This window comes from Capsicum annuum, chromosome 6 (assembly GCF_002878395.1).
Source record: "Capsicum annuum cultivar UCD-10X-F1 chromosome 6, UCD10Xv1.1, whole genome shotgun sequence".
NCBI lineage: Eukaryota > Viridiplantae > Streptophyta > Magnoliopsida > Solanales > Solanaceae > Capsicum > Capsicum annuum.
This window is the reverse complement of record NC_061116.1, coordinates 200,230,500-200,238,712: the sequence shown is the minus strand read 5'-3', so window position 1 is coordinate 200,238,712 and position 8,213 is coordinate 200,230,500. Positions and strand designations below refer to the sequence as shown.

Genomic DNA, 8,213 nt, shown 5'->3' with positions numbered 1-8,213 from the left:
CGTTGGAAATACTAATAACTAAATAAATATATGACTAAATATATAATCATACCTTTATACAAAAAATTAATAATTAATTAAATTTATTATTAATTATATTAAAGGGAGGTAATTACACATGATATGGAGCAATTACAGTTTACAGAGGACATGACCTTTGATAGGAAGGTGTGGAAGATGAGGATTAGGGTAGAGAGTTAGGGGGTGAGAGCGCGACGGTAGTAATAGGGAAGTGCTCCTTTGGGTCTGGAGTTTCTGGTTCGTAGTGTTGTGGCTGTAGTTTTTGGGGCTAGTGGTGTTGGCGTTTTTGCATCCCGTACTAGTTTATTATATACTTATCTTTGTGTTTGTTATACTATTAGTTTGTTTTGTCTACCATACTAGTTTATATGCGCTTACTTTTTATATTGGTTATACTGTTATTGGTCCTAAGCCGGGGGTCTATCAAAAATAGCCTCTCTACTTCTCTTGAGGTATGTGGTTGTTGTTGTATATTTCCGATCACTGTAGTCGAAAATTGTAATAATTAAATAAATATATTACTAAATACATTACAAAAAATCTGCTCTGTAAATATATTAAATGTATTCAATTATTGTAATAACAAATATTAAATAATAAATATATTTAATTTGTACCCAACTGTAATGGTCAGAATATTATATTTAGTTATTAAATAAATAGTTATATAAAATATAATTTACACGGTAGTCTTTCACTCCCTCATCCCTCTCTATCTAAACTAAATTAGGGTTCAGTTAGCTTTACAACCATTGAAGCAGCAGTGCCGGGGTTGAGAGCAGCTTTACAATCACTCACTATTTCCCTTCTCCTCTATGACTCTTCTTTTCTGAGAAAATTCCATAACAAAAAGCTACTCAGAGAATTTTTAAGGTATAAAAAAACATAAACTTTTTATTTTTTTTTTTCTTAAATGAGAATTTCTCCTCTGTTTTTGTAGATAATATAAAATTTTCAAGATTTCAAGAAAGCTAATTTCTTGCAAGTTTCAGTCATAGAGACACGACATTTCCAGTAAATTCCTCCCCTCCCCATTGAAGTTGCAGGACGGTTCGAGGCACGCCATTGGATAAAATATCATTTGTGTCAGGTAAATTTGTCTCATTTCAATCTTGTTATGACTTTCATTTCTTGTATTAATTCGTATTTTTCCTATGATATTTGTCTAATTTTGTTGAATTTTTGGCTGTTAGTTTAATCCCTATAACTTAATGTTTCTATTTTGGGGTTAATGAACGAGCTAAAATTACTTCTATCTCAATTTCCTTTGTGACTTTTTTTATTTAGTGGCGGAGCTATTTTACTAAGGGGTTCAAAACATAAAGGTTTTTTGATCATATATGTAGTGTTACCGCAAGTTTCGATCTCTTATTTTTGTCCGGTATGAGTTGTTTCTTAAGACCCACAATTCTGTGTTGATTTTCAGATGATTTAGACTGTGTGTATAAATATGTATTGTTGATGACTTAATTGTTACTTATTTTATTTGAACTTTGATGAACTGAGTAGTGCAACAGTGAATAGTATTATGAATTGTGTGTTACAAGAATAGTTGGAAGTTTGGTTTGATTGAATGTTATGATGTTGTTGTCTTTTGAAAGAATTATGGGCAAAGTTTCTTTTTTCCCAAAATGTAAGTGAAGCTTTATCTTGATTTCTCCAAATTGGTCGCCTTTTGGTGTTTGTTTGATTTTTGTGGTTTTAATCCATACAGTGGAGTTTCGATAGATGTTTACTTTTGTCATTGTGTTCAACACTATTGCTTGATTGACTGAAATGTTTCAAATTCAGTGTGTTGTTTTAAGCTCTACTTTTCATGGTTGGCTGTGAGAATTTAGAAAGAAGGGGTTGGTTAAGAAACTACAGAACAACAAGAAATGTCCTTTAGTGTTTAAAGTTTCTTTGTTACATCGTCAAAAATAAAGTTTCTCGGCATGTTTTCAAGAATGAACATATTACCTTAGATATCACACCTAAGGTATAGGCATATGCCTATCAATTTCTGTGACTTGATTGTTTGTCTTCTTTCTGTTGAACAAATAGGTTGATTTCAAGAAAATGATGTTAATAGTTATTTTGAAATTTTGACAATTCTAGGCATATACAGTAGGCTGAGACTAGATGAGTGTTTTTCTTCTGTTTGGGTATATTATGAGATATTAAGAAATTTTGGACATAGGTGTATTCCTGGGCTGCTTTCATTTTGTTACATCCAATAACAGTGTCAAATAACAGTGGAAAAAGAAGAAAAGAAACTTTATTTCATGTGCATCCTTATGCATCAATTTTAGGATTTAGAAATACAAAGGTTTTGGAGCCAAGTACAAATCATTCTTCCTTACTGCTATTGCCTCAAAAGTCTCTGTCATGTCAAGGTCATTTGCTGTTGCTTCCTGCTATTTGTGATTTCGCATAGCCTTCCTGCTATTTTGAGGATTAGAAATAGACTTCTTTGAGATTTCTGGACTAATAAAGACTTCGCTGGCTGGTATCTATTACCTGTTACCAGATGACGGTGGAAGGTGGCTGGTATTTATGGAATTAGTCGAGGTGCGTGCAACTTTGTGACAATATAGAGATCCATCAGACTTCTACTTTATTTTGAATACCCAACAACAACTAATAACATTCTGAGAAGGTGATGGATATACAAGTTCCTAGGTCCCATTCTATATCAAAGCATAATACTCCTCATCCATCGCATGATAGTAACAGTCATCCTTAGCAGCTTATGAATAACAAGCAGGCACATCACTAGAATGTGCAATAGTAGATAAGGAAACGGGTAGCATGGGCTTTAGCAAGACTATTTAAGAACGAGTGATCGTGCGTTGAATTGGAGGTTGTAGATTCATAGATGAATTAGTAACAGTAGAGGCAGTAGGTAAGCAGTTTAAGAGTGGTCAACACTCAATGGAAGTCCATCACTAGAATCTGATGGATTTGAAACAAATGGTGGGGTGGACTTGAAACAAAGTCCGTCACTAGAATCGTGTCTTGAGCCGGGGGTCTATCGGAAACAACCTTTCTACTTCATCAGAGGTAGAGGTATGGACTGTGTACATCTTACCCCCCCCGACCCCACTAGGTGGGAATACACTGGGTTTGTTGTTGTTGTTGTTGTTGTTGTTGGTGGGGTGGAGCTTGGCAGGGGTGAGTGTATATTTTTTCCAGGTAAAGGGTGGTGCAAGGATGGACTAGGTGAAGGTAAAAAAGAGACTTTTTTATACTTTAACTATTGTTGGTGTTTTTTCTTCTGTTATTATTTTGGTTCTCTGGCTTTTGTTTCTCTTCTTTATTGTTATTGTTGTCGTTCTTGTGTATATAAAAAACGTAGATCGTACATGGATGTATAATAGAACTTATCTTAACTGTTTGGAGTTTGAGGGTGGAATTTAAATATGGGGTAGCTGGATTTATTGCTAAAGCAACAACACTTGATGATTTTCTTACTGAAGGGACAATTAGGTGTCTTTGTTGGAAATGCAAGTGTGGCAAGTTATTGAGTCCCAATCTTGTTACATTACATCTTGATAAGAAGGGATTTATGTTGAATTATACTGTGTGGACAGCTCACTCAGGGGCTTAAAATGAACCAAAAATTATGATGCTAAGCACTTTTATGAATAGTTAAAGGAAGTTAGTCATCCATTGTATGAAGGATCAAAACATTCTAATCAAAACATTCTAAGTTATCTGGTGCAGTTCGGTTACTAAGTATTAAGTCATATTATTCTATTTCTCAAGAGGGCATGAATTCTATCATACTGAGTATGTTGCTGAAGTCGTACAACATATATAGGTCATGTGTTGTAGATTGGTTCTTGTAATGTCAATTACTCTATTCAAGAATTCTGGCTTGATTTTGTAAGGACTGGCACTAAAATCAATTCAAGAATTCACAGGAAATCAAAAGACAAAATATTATCTCACATGTGCCATCAACTATCAACCACTATATAAAAGTTCAAGTTTGTCACTGTTATATGCAAAGTGATTAGACTATTAGTAGCTTCTGAAAATGTATATATCAATCAATTTTTGGTAGGTTTTTGGAGTCGTAAACTGCTCTAAACTATTGTATATTATGAACTTGAAATAAATTACTGCAGGACAATTTGCTCATGTTATTTTAATGCCTTGTAGGTGGCAAGGCAGGATCTACCAGTTCCAGATTGGTTTTAAGTCTCTTCAAATAAGAGGTATAGGAAGAGACTAGCATTCACATTGTGTTTGCATTATATCTCCATCTTTTATGAGAAATAGGTTGTCAACTAATTTGGTTGTTCTTTCTTTTCAGGTGGTTAGTAAAGAAAATCAATGGCATCAAAAGGTAATGTTAATGGACGACGTAAAAAATGTAAGAAAGGGCCTAATAATCTTCCTGCGGGTCAATATTCAATGTACACCACCACCACCACTTGTTACCATAACTCTTCAACCAACTACTACAAATCTTACGTCTCCCCCTAAATCAACTATTTCACTATCAAATACATTTTTCATGCTCCGACCGTCTGACCAGTTTCACACCCCTTCTTCCCAAAATAGTCTGCATAGTAGCTTTTCATCTATGCCTTCGACGTCATCCACACCAAACCTTTTTGGATTGAGAATTGGATGTCCTTGTTGACACCTAATTTTTTCCCTCCACGATTAAATTTAATTCTAAGTTTCTTTGATTTTTAATAAAATTAAAATATTTATTTCATCCGAATAAAAATTTATTAAATATATTTGTACGTAATTTTGTCATTTTAAGTAGTGATTATAATTTATCGTATTCAATTATAGAAGATTTTATAATTTTGTTACTTAAATATTTATTTTTTAAAATGTCGGATTTTAATCAAGGCTTATAGATTCAAATGATTAAAGTTTTGATTTAAATATAATTTACTCTCAAAAAATAATTTATTCGTATAAATATGTGATTGATTTTATAAAATCAAGAAGCCCGGGATTAAAGGAAGAATTAATTCGCATCGAATTTCAATTTAATTTAGTCAATCTATTAGATTTGGCCATAATTGAAATCAAATTGGCCATAATTGTAATGCAATCCGTCAATTGATTTGTAATTTGGTCAAAATTAAATAAATATAGCTAAATTTTAAATCCACCCCAAAATTCCCAAAAACTCTCATAATTTCTACCTAATTTCACAACAAAAATAATTTCAAATTATACTACATTGTACTATTTCCCCCCAACTGTCTTTTTCCAATTTTAAAATTCAAAAGTTGTACTATATTGTACAATTTTCCCCCACATTATCTTCCATCTCACCTTATCTTCAATTTTAAAATTTCAAAAACACCCTTATTTGTTTTTTCTCCCACATTGGTGGAGGACAAGAAATAAATCCCCATCCTTTCCTATAAATACTTTTCTCCCACATTGGTGGAAAAAAAAAATCTCATTCTCTCCTATAAATACTACCACTACTTTGGTAAAAAAGTAAGGAAAAAAAAAGGCTAGAAAGGTGAAAAATCCTTTTTGAGAAAAATAGTTATTTTTATTTAGTAAAAATTTTTGTTTCATAGAGTTGGTCGGCTAATAAAAAATTTCAAGTTGCCTGCGACATTTTTTCGGTGGTGGTTGATTCCGACGAAGCTCGTAGTCTCGTTTTTCTACCCCCAAAAAGGTAAACACATTTTTTTTTAGTTTTTATTATCGTTTTCTTCTTCATCTTTTTTCTTCTTCATAGTTCGTAGATATTATTTTGTTTGCTGGAATTTTATGTTGTAGATGGCCTTAAAAGGCCCTAGGACGTTGTGGTATCGATATTCTAATTATTTTCATGTTCATGATATAAAAATGAGCTAACAATAGTTGTATGTGTTTTTTTTTTTTTTTTTTACTTTATTCTTTGATTATTTTGGATAAAGTTTCAATCTTTGCTTAAAATATGTATTTATGCTTTGTTTAAACTCATGGTTGTTGGATATATTTGATTTTAGCATGTAAAGTTATTTTCTTTATGTTGAAAAGAATAGTTAATGTTGAATGTTTCGCCTTTTCTCCTAATTCTTTGATTATTTTGGATAAAGTTTAGATCTTTGCTTGAAAAACATAATCATGTCTTGTTTAAACTCATTATTGTTGAATATGTTTATTTTTAGCATGTAAAGTTATTTTCTTTATGTTGAAAAGAATAGTTAATATTGGTTGTTTTGCCTTTTGACCTTATTCTTTGATTATTTTGGATAAAATTTAGATCTTTTTACTTGAAAAGTCATACCCATGTCTTGTTTAAACTCATTGTTGGTAGATATTTTGTTTTTAGCATGTAAAGTTATTTTCTTTATGTTGAAAAGAATGGTTAATATTGATTGTTTTGCCTTTTGACTTTATTCTTTGATTGTCATATATAAAGTTTTGATCTTTGCTCAAAAGACAAACTCATGTCTTGTTTAAATTTATTGTTGGCGGATATGTTTGTTTTAGCTGTAAAGTTATTTCTTTTATTTTGAAAAAATAGTTACTATTGCTTGTTTCGCCTTAATAAAAATAGTAATTGATTAAATCAAGAATTTTTCATTTACTTGTTAATTATTTTAAGGGATCTCCAAAATCTTCATATAAGAGATGAAGTGCTAGCTTTATTTTTCATCCACGATGTTTATTCCTCTTTTTCGCATGTTTTCAAATTTGTCAAAATGATGAGAAAGTTTGAATTTTTGTGGCTAAATAGAATTATTTAGATATTTTTGAGTCATGCATTTTATGATTGTGAAACAATATTTCACTTTTAGAAATGCTAAACTTTATTCTAATTTTCTTGCGCCCTTTGGATTATCATATGTGCTCTTTGTGAGTGTAAAGACTTGATTCGTGTCTCTCATTGATTCATAATATAAAAGAATTTAGATGTATGAATTTTCGTTAATGTCACCTTAATTGAAATTTAAAGATTCTCTTGCTTGAAAAGTTAACCTTTATTTTCTTTGGTTATATGGATTGGTATCTATGTTTGTTCAATTTTAGAAGTCATGAGTATTTTCCTCGTTGCCTTATCCTTTTACTTTCGCAAGCTTACGTTGTTTGTTTCTTGCATTAATTTATTGAATATGGCCTTCTTTCTTTTACCTTTATTCATTCTTGTATGAACATAAATCATGAGGCATGTAAGTGGGTGTCTTTGCTTTGCATTTTATTTGTTGACTCTCATTTTTGTGCAAGTGTGCTTATCATTGTCATTCAAAATTGGTTCTTGATATTTTCTTTTGCTTTGAAATATGTCACTTTTATGCCTTGAACGTATATTAATTTCTTTATCTTTTCTTTGCATGCAAAAAAAAAATGTCTCGAGTCCAAATGGATTCCTCTCCTTTTGCATTTCGTAATGGGCCAATGAGGTCTACCCCTTCGAGTCAAGTTCGAAGTTTAAACCCGAGGTTCAGTACATGGCATGCGGGTGCTAGAAGATAGACGAAGAAGGAAAATGGGTCAAAATCCATTGACAAGGTCATTAAGAGACTTGAAAAGTCTCAATTTTTATTAGTCTTCTTTTTATTCATTCATTTAGTCATTTATTTATTCATTTATTTCGGTCTCGAAGCCAAAGTTGTATTTAATATAGGTGGAGCAAGACTCGAGCCAAAGGCTCGAAAAATAGTTTAGGACAGGTGAAATGGGTCGGAATCTCAACTAGACTAGGATAGGTCTAGTTGATTTGGGCTCAATGGCCTAAATCCTTTACTTTCTCCTCACTTCCCCTTTTATGTGTTTATTTGTTTATTAGTTTTGTTTAGACTTAGTTAAAATCTCTATTAAGTCGCCTAAATCTATTTTACACAAATCTTTTTTTTTTAAATCAAATCACTATTTCAACAAATTAATCTTTTCGGAAGTTAATCAAAAGATGTTTTCAAATAGTCCGAATAACTGCAAGTTTGCGGACATTTTAGTTGCCTAACATCTTCTTAAAACGTTAATAGGAGCCGCTTATCTAGAATTTCTAATTTAAAATGATTTTTCTGTTTTGAATCATTTGAAGTAATTCTATAAAGGTTTTTTTAATTTTTCTTCAAAATTAAGTGGCGACTCTTCTCAAAAAGTCTAAATTTCTCAACAAAACAGAAATGACGACTCTGCTAGGGATTTGTAACTAGGTTCTAACCAAATGTTTGATTTCGTCTTTTGATTAACTGTTTATGTGTTTATATGTTTCGATTCTGTAAAGTTTA

At 31.6% G+C, this 8,213-nt stretch overlaps 1 long non-coding RNA gene across 1 annotated transcript; it reads left to right on the top strand.

Moving 5' to 3' along the window:
- Positions 1 to 716: 716 nt before the first annotated feature.
- On the top strand, positions 717 to 7,787 carry LOC107874798. The gene is made up of 4 exons (XR_001675592.2): positions 717 to 894; positions 962 to 1,111; positions 4,168 to 4,223; positions 4,322 to 7,787. It is a non-coding gene; the product is annotated as an uncharacterized LOC107874798 (long non-coding RNA).
- Positions 7,788 to 8,213: the final 426 nt, after the last annotated feature.